We start from the raw sequence: 14618 nt of genomic DNA on the forward strand, positions 1-14618 counted from the left end.
CAGTGTTGCCTAGCCTCCTAATGCTATCACCTACCACCAATTTAAAAAGGCGATTTTCTAACTCTTTTTACTACTAATCCGAATAGACAGTCAAATCGAAAACTACTTTTATCTGTATCTACAATTAATGTTGGCATATACGAAATCTATAATTTAATAAACTCTGTACAGACATTGTTTATTTAATTGCTACTCAAATTGCAGCTTAACAAGGAACCTAAGTGTTCACGATAAATAACTGGTAGGTATCTAACAAAAAATAAATTAAACAACAATACACAATTGTCTGCCAACATCAGAACTGAAATATACACATATAAAATTAAAATAATTAAATTGATTCGCAAAATACCAGGATCTGCGGCGCGTGGTTCTTGCTGACCCAGCATGCCGAGTTCAGTACCCCCACTTCTCTGGAACGGTGGTATGGATGCAGAGAACATACCACCCTGCTCGGCACTCAAATTCTTATTATCCGAGCCAGTCGTAATGAAACTTTCCTGCGTCATCAAATAACTCGAATGAATGCTATGCTGCTGACGCAAATCCCATTATGTGAAGTGGGTAGTTTCTAAAATAATTCAGTTTATTTACATTGCTTAAGGCTTTAATAACTTAAAATGCCATGTTAGTCATCTCGGCATAATTTAATTTGAACAACTTTTAGAATTACCTATTTATATACTAAGCAGAAATTTCAAGCGATTGCCTAGTTAACTGAATTAGCTCTTTTAATTTATTTAAATTACAAATTAAAAATATTAAGCAACAAATAAAATTACCAAATGTCCCTGTCAATAACAGTCAAAATTAAAACCCCGTACGAACCAAAAATAATCATTTGTCAAAACATTCAATCGTTACCTACCGACTTTATAGATCTAAATCTGTACTACAGATTTCAGTTAAGTTGGTATTAATACTCACTGTTGTTGTCGTAGCCGTAGTATCGGTGGCAGTCGTAAAATTGGTTTTGATCTTCCATATTAAAATTATAAGACATAGGATCCATTTTATTAGAATATAATCAAATCAATTACAAGATAGGCACGATTCTACTGGACGCCAGTTATGACAAAAAGGACAATCGTCACCGAAGATGCACAATTTATACGTTCCACTCACCCGTCGAACATGTAAACATAATTATAGTTAGGTTTATACTTGTTTCTAATGAACCAACACGCTGGCCGAACTAAGTTGAATCTACCCTCAGTTATAGAAAACGAAATAACCTTGCTTACATTTTCTGCTATAGACATGTTTGTAGATAATATAGGTATGTAAAATATTAGAATCGTATAGAGAAATGAATTTTGCGTTAATAAGTATGTTTCTTTTTTTTAAATTGTCTACGCAATTTGAAAACTATATAATACTGTAAGATGTGGGTAGTCATCCGTTTTGCCGTATAATAAAGTATTTTTATTTATAATTCAAACTGTCTATACGTTATAGGTATCGTGATATAGGTTTCATTTAATGTACAAACATTCGTTTCATTCGTCTTTGTTATCGGATATGAATACTCATAAACTTTCCTTAACTTAAAACGGTAGACAAAAAACAACTTACACCACATTTCTTCAATTATATATCTGTACCATCATGTTGAGTATTTGAACATCTTCTTGATTTAAATTTAACATTAAGCTCTTCAATACTTTGCATATTTTTTTCCGTTCTGACATTTACGATGAATTTTTCGTATGGTTTGTACAGCTATCAAGCGTTTATTTTAAAAACTACTTAGAGTTTAATGTGAAATAATAACAAATGCAGGAATAAAATAAAAATAACGTATATATCCTCCGTTGTTTATTATGTTTATTTGCTGAAAGAAATTCTTATTGGTACCTTTTTGTTGCTTTGAATGGCGAGACCAGCTTGCCGTTCACCTGATAACAGTAAGCGATACGACCGCCCATTAACAGTAGAAACACCATCTAACACTTTGAATTACAAGTACCTCTTGTTTGATATTCCACTGCACTCGCCATCCTAAGACATGAGATGTTAAGTCTTATTATGTCCAGTAGTTACACTGGCTACAATGTCCTTCAAAACGGAACACAACCGTGGCTATACACTGCTGCTTAGCGGCAGAAATATATTGCGGTGGTACCTACCCAGGCGGACTCCATATGAGAGACCTACCACCAGTAATAATTTTCTACTTAATTTTCTAGAATGATATCGTATTAAAAATACAGGTATCAACCAACATTAACCCATCTTCGAATGCCCTACGATAACGATGACAAAATAATAAAAGGTATCTGGTGACTTTTCTACAAAATGTCTCTTCTGTTACAACGCCCGTAATTGCAAATAGTCGAATTTGCCTCCTAAGACGAAATACGGCTCCCTGATCTTATAAAATATAATGTGCTAACTCCAAATTAAAGTGGAAAGAAGGCAACACAAATATATGGTTAATGCAGTAATACGTAAACTAATATGAAACTATTTTCTTTGAAAGGGTAGGTAGATTTAAATTGGATTATTCTTTTACATCATTTTCACTTGATTTCACTTTATGGGTCAATAAAAATGTTTAAGTGATTTTGTCACAATTAACTGATACCTTATTGTAAACAAATTAATAGATAAGAATAATGTAATGCCTAGGTAGGATTAAAATTAGTTCAAAATACCTTCGCGCCACAGTTAATACAATCACCTGTAAGACCAGAATCTAGAGCAAATAATTGTTTCTTTTTATACCTATTGAGCTAACAATCAACGTATGTAAATAAAAGGTATGGCTGGTAAGTATACTTAGATTTCGTGCAATGTAGCCTAACAATTACTGTAATACTTTCCACCTGCCTTGGTATACCAATTTTGATTCGTGTTCTTTTGTAATTATTATTAATATGACGATAAAATATTCATGAACTATAAAATTCGTTGCTACTATAATAAATTGGGGACTATCAACTATGAATATATATCCATACATATCAAATGAGCGAAGTATATAATAGCTAAACCGAACTCAAGGATTCAGCCAATAAGTTAACTGTGAATTAAACTTACTTATAGGATACTTTGTAAAGGGAATGCGCCTGGAGTCATGATAGTACCCCTGCCAGAACGAGCTATAAGGAGCAGTAGCGGCCCTAAAAGTCGCGAGGTCTCAGGCGAAAGCAAATAAAAATGACGCGAGGCCCCGGGCGGAGCAAAAATGTTTTCAGGTTTTAACAGTTTCGTCGGTAAGATTGTAACAAAAGGCTCCTGTACGCACAAACCCCGACCGATTGTCCAGTTCGCCTCCCCTAAAATGCCCCTGATAGGAAGAATGGCAGTACTTAGGTACCTACTTAGCTATTCTGGAAGCTTTTCGCCGCATTATTTTATTATTCCCTTAGGACTCTTGACGATATAATGTAGTTAGAAAACTAATTAAAATATACTTACAATAGTTAGATACATCTGTCTAGATTTGGTTAAGCTTCAAGATTATGCTGATTTTGTTACAGATCATTTTACTCCTGACCTGAACCCATGGACTTATCGCAAAGACTTTATTGGTTTCACATTTAAGATCAAATTTTCCTGCGAATATTCTACAGCCCATACATATTTTTGCTCCAGAGAGAGAGAGAGGGTTTCTTAAGATAGGATAAGGGGATCAAATATATATTTTATGAAAGAGTTATGAATATCTCATTTTTGGCACACTAGTTTACATACTTCGATAAATACGATGAGTAATAAAAAATAATTCACCAAGTATTTGCAAACTGTTTATTTACTCAAATACTACATTTTAAAAAAATATTTCATATAAGCTAATAATACAATAATATGTTTATTATGTCATGAACTAGCTACGTTTAAAAAAACTACAATCACTTAATAATTACAATTATAAATAATTAAAAAATTAAAATAGGAACTTTAAAAATGGCGTGCTTATTCATCTTGTAGTTTAATAGAAGAGAAACAATAATTGCTGGAACAGTAGCAGAGAGCTTAGGCCAGTCATAGCTAATAAACACTAAGCAGCATAATGGTGAAATAAAATCATTTTGGGGAGAAACAGTTATTTAAAATCATCTTATTATGCCATTAATTTATTTATTTTTGCTATTTCATTATTCAGAGATATACATAAAGTACAGAATACAAAATTATCATGTACTGCTCTGTGTCGACTCCACTGTGACTTCACTCTAGTAATGTTTTATCATTTGTAAATGTTACTTTTGGACAAGCATATCGATAAACATACCTACACAATAATTGTCATGATTAATGTATTTATATTGCTTGTGTATTATCAGAGTAGAAAACTATCATTTTTAGCCACAAAATATGCTCAAAATAAAAAGTAAATGGTTCACGTTACTAATCACTGGCTACTCTAGATCAGCGCAAAAAGCAATCACTTAGATAAATTAACCACGTAATAAGTATCAAGGTTTAATAAGTACTTTTGTTTTCACTGTCAGATTGCTTTCTACAATATAACATAAATAAAGTATCAGAATGGTTAAATATTTGTGACATCGCATTGTTGCCTTTGCAATATCGGTAGATACATAGAGTAGTCCGAACGAACCTGTGGACCTTAGCTTGGACTGCTTTAGATGATGATATCGTAGCAAGTCATAAGCATAAAGCAAACAGACTATCAACTCCCTCTTTTTCGGATGTGATCCAACCGTATGCTAATTTAAAACATCTAAACGAGTACGCAATTAAAACAGATTGTAGACAGTAGGAAACTAAAACTTAGATGAATAAAGCACATTCTACATTCACATACATATTATATAATTATATTTAAAATTAAGTAAATGTTAAGTGTAACCGCGCCAAAACTTCAATCGTGGTCAGACGCAAGTAACTGTAGGCATTACACAGAAAATAAATTAAAATCGGAATCAATACTTAAATAACAAATTATCCAATAGAATATTTGCGACAAACCGAACTACAATTTTACAAAAAATCTTACGAGTGAAAATGTTATATTATTTCAAAGGAAACACATTGTCAGCAAGAATTTTCCACTTACATCTAAGCTATTAATAAAAAAAATATTAAGGTGGAATATTCCAAATGTGTTTGGTATTTTATGTTAAACAATCCTGCATACAGCAAATTAAACGCAGTTACTTTATACATACAGAATGGAAGCTATTGAAGTTACCATGTTTCATGACCATCAATACATGACGGTGCAATCGTTTAAATTTGAACAGTCTTCCGATGCGGAGTCGTCGCGGCGTCGGTGCCGTTATTAGCTGATTGACAATGCGGTGGGTGTGAACAAGCCTTCTCAGCTTGCTAGTAGCGTTTGGGGCGTGTGAGTCACTTGCTAACTCTGATCTATGTCCTCTTTGTGATTGGCGGGCCTACAGTAATGTATGTATGCGTTTATTGTTGAATCGTCATATGTAATAATACAGTTTTCGGTCGCTGAACAGATGCAACTGAAAATTAAAAATGCGTTTTATTAGGTATATATCCTATAATGTTTTATCATAGGAAGGCAGTCATTCATTGCATGTGTTAATGCAGTAAAGTCCAAAAAGTCAACAGAGGAAGAATGTATGCATTATAGGTCGGCACAAAAACTTCAAAAATATAAGTATCTATGCACTGTCTATTCATTATAATGAAATTATAAGACTAAAATTACGCTAGTAAAAATATTTTCGTGATGTTATTTAATCCAGACATGATGTGACTCTCACTTTATCATTGATTAATAGAAATCACGTTGTTAAATAACACACCCTAAAATATTTATACTTACTATGTATTTGTAATATTCATTTCAATATATTTGCTTATAGGTTTGTAGATAGACCAGGCGCAGGGAGTCTGCTTCGCGCAGATCATGGGCTGATTAGCGGTCTCAGATGCAGTCGTGCTTGATTGCGATTTGAACAACTCCTCATCTTCTGTGTTAACAGCTCGCTGTTAAAACAAAACAACATGTATAAGTGAACAATTTCTTTACTAGAATTTTGCCTAATTAAAAAAGTTACCTTTAACGTACAATAATAAGATATATGCATAGTTTGCTTGTTTCTCATTTATACAGGTATCGTGGAGAACAGAGTATAGCCAAAGCACTCCTGGCTGATGGCACTAGCTATCTAGATCTAGGTCACGTAGATATACTTTCACGATTATTTATATTTTTAAGTTATTACCTAAATTTTTACACATATACGAGTAGTGATTCTGATAATGACCTATACTAAAGCAACTATAATATTGCAACTAACTTGAACCTTCCCAATTTGATTTTTGTTTTTACCAACGTCCGTGTACAAACTTTACTTAATACTCGTTTTAACAATAAAAAACGACTTTTCTGGCAAGTCTTTTTGTTGTTTTGGTTTGCATTATGTCTACTGGTGTTTTAGAAAGTGTATATTGAAACGCCAGAATTAACTTTCTGATAATTGTTACATTTTTAAGTTCATCTAAAAAATATGGTAAGTAGTGTAATTATTGCCTTTCAAGATTTTAATGCAAATAGAAAAATAATGCGCACCATAAAGCACTTACCTAACTCATTTTTTATCGTGTCAAGATACATAGTATATTGTCACAAAGGGCAAGTAAGTTATCGTCCACGCTTACCAGTGCGTCAGTATTATGCAGCGCACACTATTAATTACTATGTACATCCTACATAGTATATAGATAGATATATGAAGTTTTGTGACCATATCTTTATGTGTAAACATTATTTACAAGAAATGCATCGAGCGTCAACTCGTATTCAAGGTTTCGATAAGTTATGCACCGATAAATAAAACCAACCTCAAGCATGTGTGTAGTACCTATGCCGGCCTTTTTGATAGAATTCACTAAACACAGTCCAAATAAACGGTACATAGCAAACAAATTTTCCAATTAATAGTTTCTATATTGGCCTACATTAACTTTCTTTATTTTTGCAAAAAAAATATGTAGGGACCTTTGTGGCCATTCTGATATGCTAAAGTATAATAGATATACCTATTATTAAGTTTACCAATGTATATCAATACTAATGCAGGCTATATAAAATAAAGATTTGATAGCTGGTTTACATTATATCAGTAGCATTGTGATAGCTGCGGCGATAGCTAGGTGGGAGTGAAATTTACTGCCGCGACGAATGTACGCAGATCCAAAACACAGGGGCGCGCCTCTGACTTTTCTAAAATTCTGTATGTATTCTTTGCGACTTACAACTTGCTACGACAGTGGAGGAAAACATTGTGAAGAAACCTGAATAGTTGAGTTATTCTTTATAAAAATGTTGAGGGTATGTGAAGTCTGCGAATTCGCACTAGACCAGCATGGTGGACTAAGACCTAAACCCACTCAATAGAAGAGAAGGCCCGTGCCCAGCAGTGAGAAAATATATACTACAGGGCTGATACTGTTATTATATTAATCTCATTTCAATTACAGTATAGGTAAGCAGTACTGTCCCGTTTATATTAATTTACTGAATGTTGTCTACTATTCCAATTGGTATATTATTTACAAATTAAGCCTCTATTCATGTTACTGAACTGGATTACTCACTAAACCAGTGCCTCCCAGAACTTGTTTACATTATTCCAGTTGTAATCACGAGTAAGATGTTATCACTGGACTGTACTGCCACTTCTATGATGTTAACTGACTATTATTTAATATCGCGTGATTGTTTTGTATATTTTATGGGCAATACGGAGTATCTTAATTTTCACAAATACTTAGCAGTAGAAATTAGAAAGTGTGAATGTAGTGCGAGATATTTTTGCCAAGTAAAGTTTGTGATATGCTAGTAATGTTCAGATACACGTAGAAAACTATTTAACTACTTACTTCAGATAAACTTGAACCTCTATAGACTTTCAGGCTCTAGGTAGAGCCTGAAAGCTTATATGCGCTTAACGGCAATAAATACCTATTCATCAAATAAACAAACAAAAAGAAAATGCTATCTATATCTATTTCACTTTCAAATATTCTTTACTGGTATACATATAATTAAATAGAACACAATAAAATTAATTATGTTAAGAGAATCTATTAACCTAAAATTTGGTACATAAATAAGAATATTCTACGCCCCCCTTATCAGTCAGGGGATATTATCGCAAATGAGATGTCATACGACATACGAATCGTAAACGGTGCGCCCTTGAGCGTATCCGAGCGACCGCATCGCGTTCGGAGCGGCGCCGACCGCGGACACCGCGCGCCACGCCCGCCGCGAGCACCACAACGCACAAACCATGAATGAACGGAATGCACAAATGAATGACGAAACCAAAACTATTATCACGTGGAAACGTAGACGCGTTCGCATAACGTGTAAACAGGAAGCTACACAGATTACAGGTTCGTTGACCACCTGTACTCGCACGCGTGTATTTAATTTCACAAATTGCGGCGTAATAAATAGATGGCGCCGATTAATTTGTAAATAACTGGAAAACTACGTCTGACCTCTTGTGTAATGTTTTTGTTATTCTGAAGACGTGAGTATTATATTTAGATAACGTGAAATTGCTGTTGAACATTTTCTTTCCTTCCACTCGTTTCTTGACGCTGTGGTAGTGTGACTGTCATAATAATTTAAATTAAATAAGTACAATTTCTATACAGGCATTTTTATAGTTGTTCAATGTTATCGTCTCTTGGACTATTTTATAATCGCGTAAAACCACCTTAAATAGGCAGTGTCCCACCCAGGTCGGACAAAGATTGACAGCTTTTAAAGTCATTATTGGCTATTGTGTCATGATTACAATGTAAATGAGTTCAAACGATCCAGTTCTAATTTAGTCATCGTCATATACAAGGTAATTTTCATATTGCCTTAATAAATGAAAGTACGACATACTCATCTCTACCTCTGTTAACATTGTGCTAAAAATATTCCATGAATAATAAACATTATCACCAAAGATCGAAAATTGCGGCTTTAAAGACGGTAACTATAAAGTACGAGTAATTATTAGTAAACACTACAATGTTAAAATAAACTTTTCGGTCAACAATCAAGTACTCAATCAATAATTCGGTTGATCCATCTGTTTAATAACAGACATACAAATTGTGTCTCTAATTACTTTATATTTTGACCGTGATAGTTATAAAAGGATACATAGGAAAATAATAAAATAAAAGACATCAAAATCCCCTTCCCCAAAGACAAAACAATGTTTCAATTAAACTTATGTGTTTAGGCGACCTGAATTTTTTTATTTACCGAACGAATTTTGTGGCTAACTAAACTTAGGTACTATACCGATAGTAGTATCAAAATCATCTTTTAAAACACAGTGTTAAGATGAATAATCGGTACGTTTATATATTATAAATAAATAAATTAGAAAACCGATATGTTATTGTAAATAACAAAACAAAAAATTATAAACACCAACAAGTAAACTTTTATGTGAATATATATGAACAATTCACAAAATTTATCACTGTATAGAAAGAGACTAAGCGACTATGCGGCCAATACCTACTTGCCTCAAATGTATATTACAATAGAAGAGTACAGTTTAAAAATATGGGTTGTGTAACTTAGGTACAAGCGTTAAACTAGGGCCTCGCAACTGATTTAAAACGAGGACTAACATTATGTCATTACACCAAACTAGGAGGAGGTGGAGGTGAATCGAAATAGTATTGCATTATATTTAAATTGTGCTTCAAACCCAGGTAGGTTAACACATAATTAACTCAAGTGAGTTAATTATGTGTTAGCCCTACTCTCAAACCTACTATACCTAGTCTTGCCATAAATATTGTAATAAAGAAAAAAGAAAATTGTTAACTGCAAATAACATTTATTACTTTTACAGTGTGTCAGTTTAATACATAAATATAAAACAATTAAAAATATAAAAAGCTTATTCGAAGTGGTCTCCATTGGCTGCAATACAGTCCTTTAAACGATGAGGCCAGTTATCAATAGAAGCACGCACTCTTTCCATGGGAAAATTCTTCACTGCCAATCGTATAGATTGTTTTAGGGACTCCAAATTATCATGGCGTTTAGAGCAAGCTGTACTCTCTAAAACTGACCACAAATCATAATCCAGCGGATTAAGATCGGGACTAGACGACGGCCAGTCTTCAGCTCTGATGAAGTCCGAAACGTTCGATTCCAACCAAGACTGCGTGGACCGAGCTTTATGACCCGGCGCCGAGTCTTGCTGGAAGGACCATACTTGGTTATTGAACATGGTGATATTAAGGGGCTTAACTACCTTCTCAAGAATGGTATCTTGATACACTTGTGCCGATGTTTTGATACCTTTTTCACAAAAATATGGCTCAGTCACTCCTTCATAGCTAACACCCCACCAAACCATCACTGAAGTCGGATAATGTCCACGTTGCACTCTGTCGACTAATTGGGAAGCTTCCTTAGAGCTTTGAGCATAAATACGGTCATTTTGTTTGTTAAAATGTTGCTCAATTGTAAAAATTTTCTCATCCGTAAACAAAATTTTTCTGTGACCTCCCTTTGCGTACCGCTTCAGTAGTTGTTTCGATTTTACCACCCTATTCTTCTTTAAATTATCAGTTAAGAAATGGCCAGTGCGTCTCTTATAGGCTGCAAGTCCTAAGTCATCTTTTAAAATACGCGACATGGTTCTAGGTGCTATCTTCATTTCCCGAGATAAAATCTTTTGCTTTCGGACAGGATTTCTTCGAATTCTTTCCCTTACTGCTTTGACCACCTTTTTCGTACGAACACTACGTGGACGGCCAGATCTTTTCTGTCACAAACAGAGGAGGTCTCATTGTACCTATTAATAGCCCGGTACACAAACATTTTACTAATACCAAGTGTATGGAGAGTTTTAAAAATTGCATTTGGCTCCATACCTACTTTGTGTAATGCTATCACAGCGATTCGGTTCTCTTTATCACCCCACACCATTTTAATATCGCAAAATATTTTACAATGTATTGGCGCCAAAATGAGAAAACACAATGAACAATCGTATAAAAATGACAGATTCGAAATTCAAATGTAATATTTTTTTATAATTAAGTGTAACAGTATTTATGGCCAGACTAAGTATACTAAAATCTGGTTACGCCCGTGATAAGTATGTGCCTACAGCAGGTGGAAACATTACTCAAACCTTTCATTTGAACTGATTGCAACCTTTTTCAGGCTGTTATTCTACCTGCAGCCTTAGTGCTTCACATCAAAGCTGTAATTCCGCCATTCAAGAAGCATGACTTTATTCAGGAAACTAATAAGACATTCATTTGATTAGAAAAGCGCGAGAAGTGAATTTATTGTGGAAACTTTATTAGCAAAAGAAACGATTTCAATTATTATATTTGTTTTTTTTTTAAATACCTTTCCAGAAAACTGAAATTACCTTATGGGGAGGAAAACCCTATCAATGGGTACGCAAAATGAATTGGAAAACGAAAATTGGTCAATATTATTACATCCCCTCAGAAACCCCTATTATTAATTGCTAAGTCTACACTGGGATCAAAAGTAGCCAATTTAATGATGATGTAGCTCCCTATTTATAAAACAATATTCACAACTAGAATTAACGCTACAGAAATTAGCGCAATTAATAAAAAAAAAAATTTTTTTGGGTTTGCGCAGATATTGCGGTTAACCTAGAGTTGATAATGTTAAGGGAGACAGATAGTGTTAGAATTCCCACATAAAAAAACGTGAAGTAAATCCCGATCACTTATCTTAGCATCACAACTTCGATTATATTTAACAACTTTAGGCAGCCCTATGTTGAGCAGTGTACTTCATATGACTGGTAATTATGATGATGATGTTTAACATTTTCAATCAAGAATTTCTGATTTTCTCAATCTAAGTTCAAATAATATGTTACATCGTAAGAATTAGGAGCGTAGCCGCGCCGTTGGTTCATAAATAATATCACAATTTTACACAGCTTTAGCGAGCTATGATCTTTGGCTCCAAAGATTGTGTTATATTACTCTATTTTAATATTTTTACATAATATTGGATGGATATCCCACCGACTAAAGGCTGTCAGTAATATTTGAATAAAATAAAAACCTTTATGATGACTGACGACTACAATCAGTGCAATCTCATGAGTCACAGCAATGCTGGTAAGGAAAATTATAAAGCACTAACTCACATCACTGTTAACATTAGACATATTAATACAAAATATTGATTGCATTTTTGCTGTCGGTGTAGGTAACTCATCATAAAGTTACTTATGGACATAATTAATAATGAGTAATAAAAAAAAAATATACCGCCTTCAAAAACCAAAAAATTTAACATTACATAAGTTATATATAGGAATATTATATAGATATTGGTTACAATTTTTTACATCGGTGTCCAATTAGAATTAAACATTGTTTTCGTATATTTGTTCATGTATGTTTTTAGGGTACCTAGCAATTTTAATTAGTCACATGACTTTATTTTTCGCTTGTTTGTGTTATTAGTTAGAAATAGATTGATTGTTACACCCCTGCCTACCCCTGAGAAGGGCTAAAGGCACAGTGGTATATGTATGTATGTATGTATGTATGTAAGAAGTAGCATCAACAATCTTAACGCAAAAACACAACTGAAAAAGCCTTAGGAAAGCAAAATTCGCAATTTCTTTTACTTGAGACTACATACTTATTCTAGTGATTTTCAATTAAAACCAAATTATTGAAACTATTTCTAAAAAGCCATGGAACCAATTTGGAAGCATATTCTATGAAATAAAAAAAAACCGATTCGGTTAAAAATTTACTTAGGTTCGAGGTTAACATTAAAAAAAATACAACTCTAGTTGAAGAGCTCCTCCTTATTTTGAAGACGATTACAAAGTGGGAGATCGGGCCTCAGTTGCACATTTAATGTGAATATTAGCATAATATAGATATTTTAAAATAGACATAAGTAATACGTTTGTATTATTAACAATGCGATAAATATATATTTCGTATAATATGAATAATGTGACTAACAAAAGGTACTAGCTTGCTTGCTTTAATTACACTCATCACTATATCTCAACAAACCGAGTTCTGAATAGCCCATAACCGAACTTTGCGTCCGAAGTAAGATAAGATTTGAGACCCATTCTCTTTCGATCCATTCCATTTTAACTGAAATGGTTTGGAATGTTCTTTTTTTATGACTTTTACAGTGGTGTTTTTGCGTTGGGTTTGGTTGGATCTACTTCTTAAATAAATATATCCACAGCATCCCACTTATTCCCGTTTTCAGGGCTAGGAGAGTGACAACTTAGCGCAATAGTTGTACTGCGTTTGGAAACACAACTACGCCATCGAGACAGTATATTTCTTACTAACGAAAAAAGCAAAAAAATAAAAACATTTTGTCAATAAATTTGCCTTTAAAAATCACTAAAAACCACAGCATCCCACTTAAATGAAAAATAAATTTAACATTACCAATTTTGAAGTAGATGCCTAATTAAAATAAACATTGTTTTAGTAAGTATATGTATTGATTCGTGTATTATCTAGTTTGGCTAGCAATTTTTATTAGTCACTTACTTTAAAATTGGTAACCAATATATAGGTAGTGTTAAATTTATTTTGCATTTTGGAGGCGGTTTAATTTTTTGTTAAGAGTTTATTGTATTAATTGTGTAAACGAGGGTGTATGGTTTTCATGACATCAAAGCGACATCAAGTTCACTTTCTTAAATACTTCAGCGAAACGATGAGCAAGTAAACTAAACATTACTAAGTAAATATATTGACACGTAATTACATCATATCAATCATCAATAAATTAAATCGTAAACTGGAGCGTGTTTACTATAATATGTTTTGTTCAAGCATCAATGATCTGCGTCGAATCCTAATGATGAAGTAAATCACATGACAAAGTCCCATAACAGCAGATTGACGCAATATTACTGTGAATAAATAAACAAGGCAAACATCAGCAATGATTAGCCTCATGCCATTCAATGAACTATTTTCAAACGTTACCGTACGTTAAGGGCAATTTAAATTTAGCACGTAGAAAGTTATAAAAGTGCTACATTTCAAACACTTACACTTCAGTATAAATTTCACGATTTGAAATAAAAATAAAATCTTTTAACTATTAAATTATGAGCAATTTTTAAATGATATTTAATTGTTTAACAACTGAAGGTAGAATTATAAGTAGGTAAGGTAAATTACTTACCCTATCCCGGGGAACCATGGCAGCGATGAAACCACACAGAACAATCAATATAATCAAACTTTGCTTCATCTTAATCGTCAACAAAATACTTGAATGGCAGAAAGAAAAATCATAAGGTGCGCGCAACGGCGGAGCGTGTTGGAGTGGCGTCGGCTGGCGGCCGCTGTGATATAAGTAGGCTGGCTGGAGGGCCCCGCCGCCGGAGCCGGCTGCCACCGGCGGCGCGCGCACCCACTGTCGTTACGACCAAACAGCTCCTCTAGCGACGCAGGCGGGCACAACAGGCTTGCCCAAGGGGTTTACAATGTCATTAAATCCAACACATCATCTCATACTTAACTTATACCCAAATATACACTCATAATATAATACATTATGAATATGACCGATCTTATTTCGAAGACCTTGCCCCCGCTTCAGCGGACTGGATGCGGTCGTG

General features: G+C 33.8%; 1 long non-coding RNA gene across 1 annotated transcript; it reads right to left on the reverse strand.

The window, feature by feature from the left end:
* Nucleotides 1-3741: 3741 nt before the first annotated feature.
* On the reverse strand, nucleotides 3742-14389 carry LOC115439929. The gene is made up of 3 exons (XR_005113489.1): nucleotides 14180-14389; nucleotides 5774-5937; nucleotides 3742-5447 (listed from the first exon to the last, which is right to left on the reverse strand). It is a non-coding gene; the product is annotated as an uncharacterized LOC115439929 (long non-coding RNA).
* Between the last annotated feature and the right edge of the window lie 229 nt (nucleotides 14390-14618).

This window comes from Manduca sexta, unplaced genomic scaffold (genome assembly GCF_014839805.1).
Source record: "Manduca sexta isolate Smith_Timp_Sample1 unplaced genomic scaffold, JHU_Msex_v1.0 HiC_scaffold_1646, whole genome shotgun sequence".
In the NCBI taxonomy this organism is placed as follows: Eukaryota; Metazoa; Arthropoda; class Insecta; order Lepidoptera; family Sphingidae; genus Manduca; species Manduca sexta.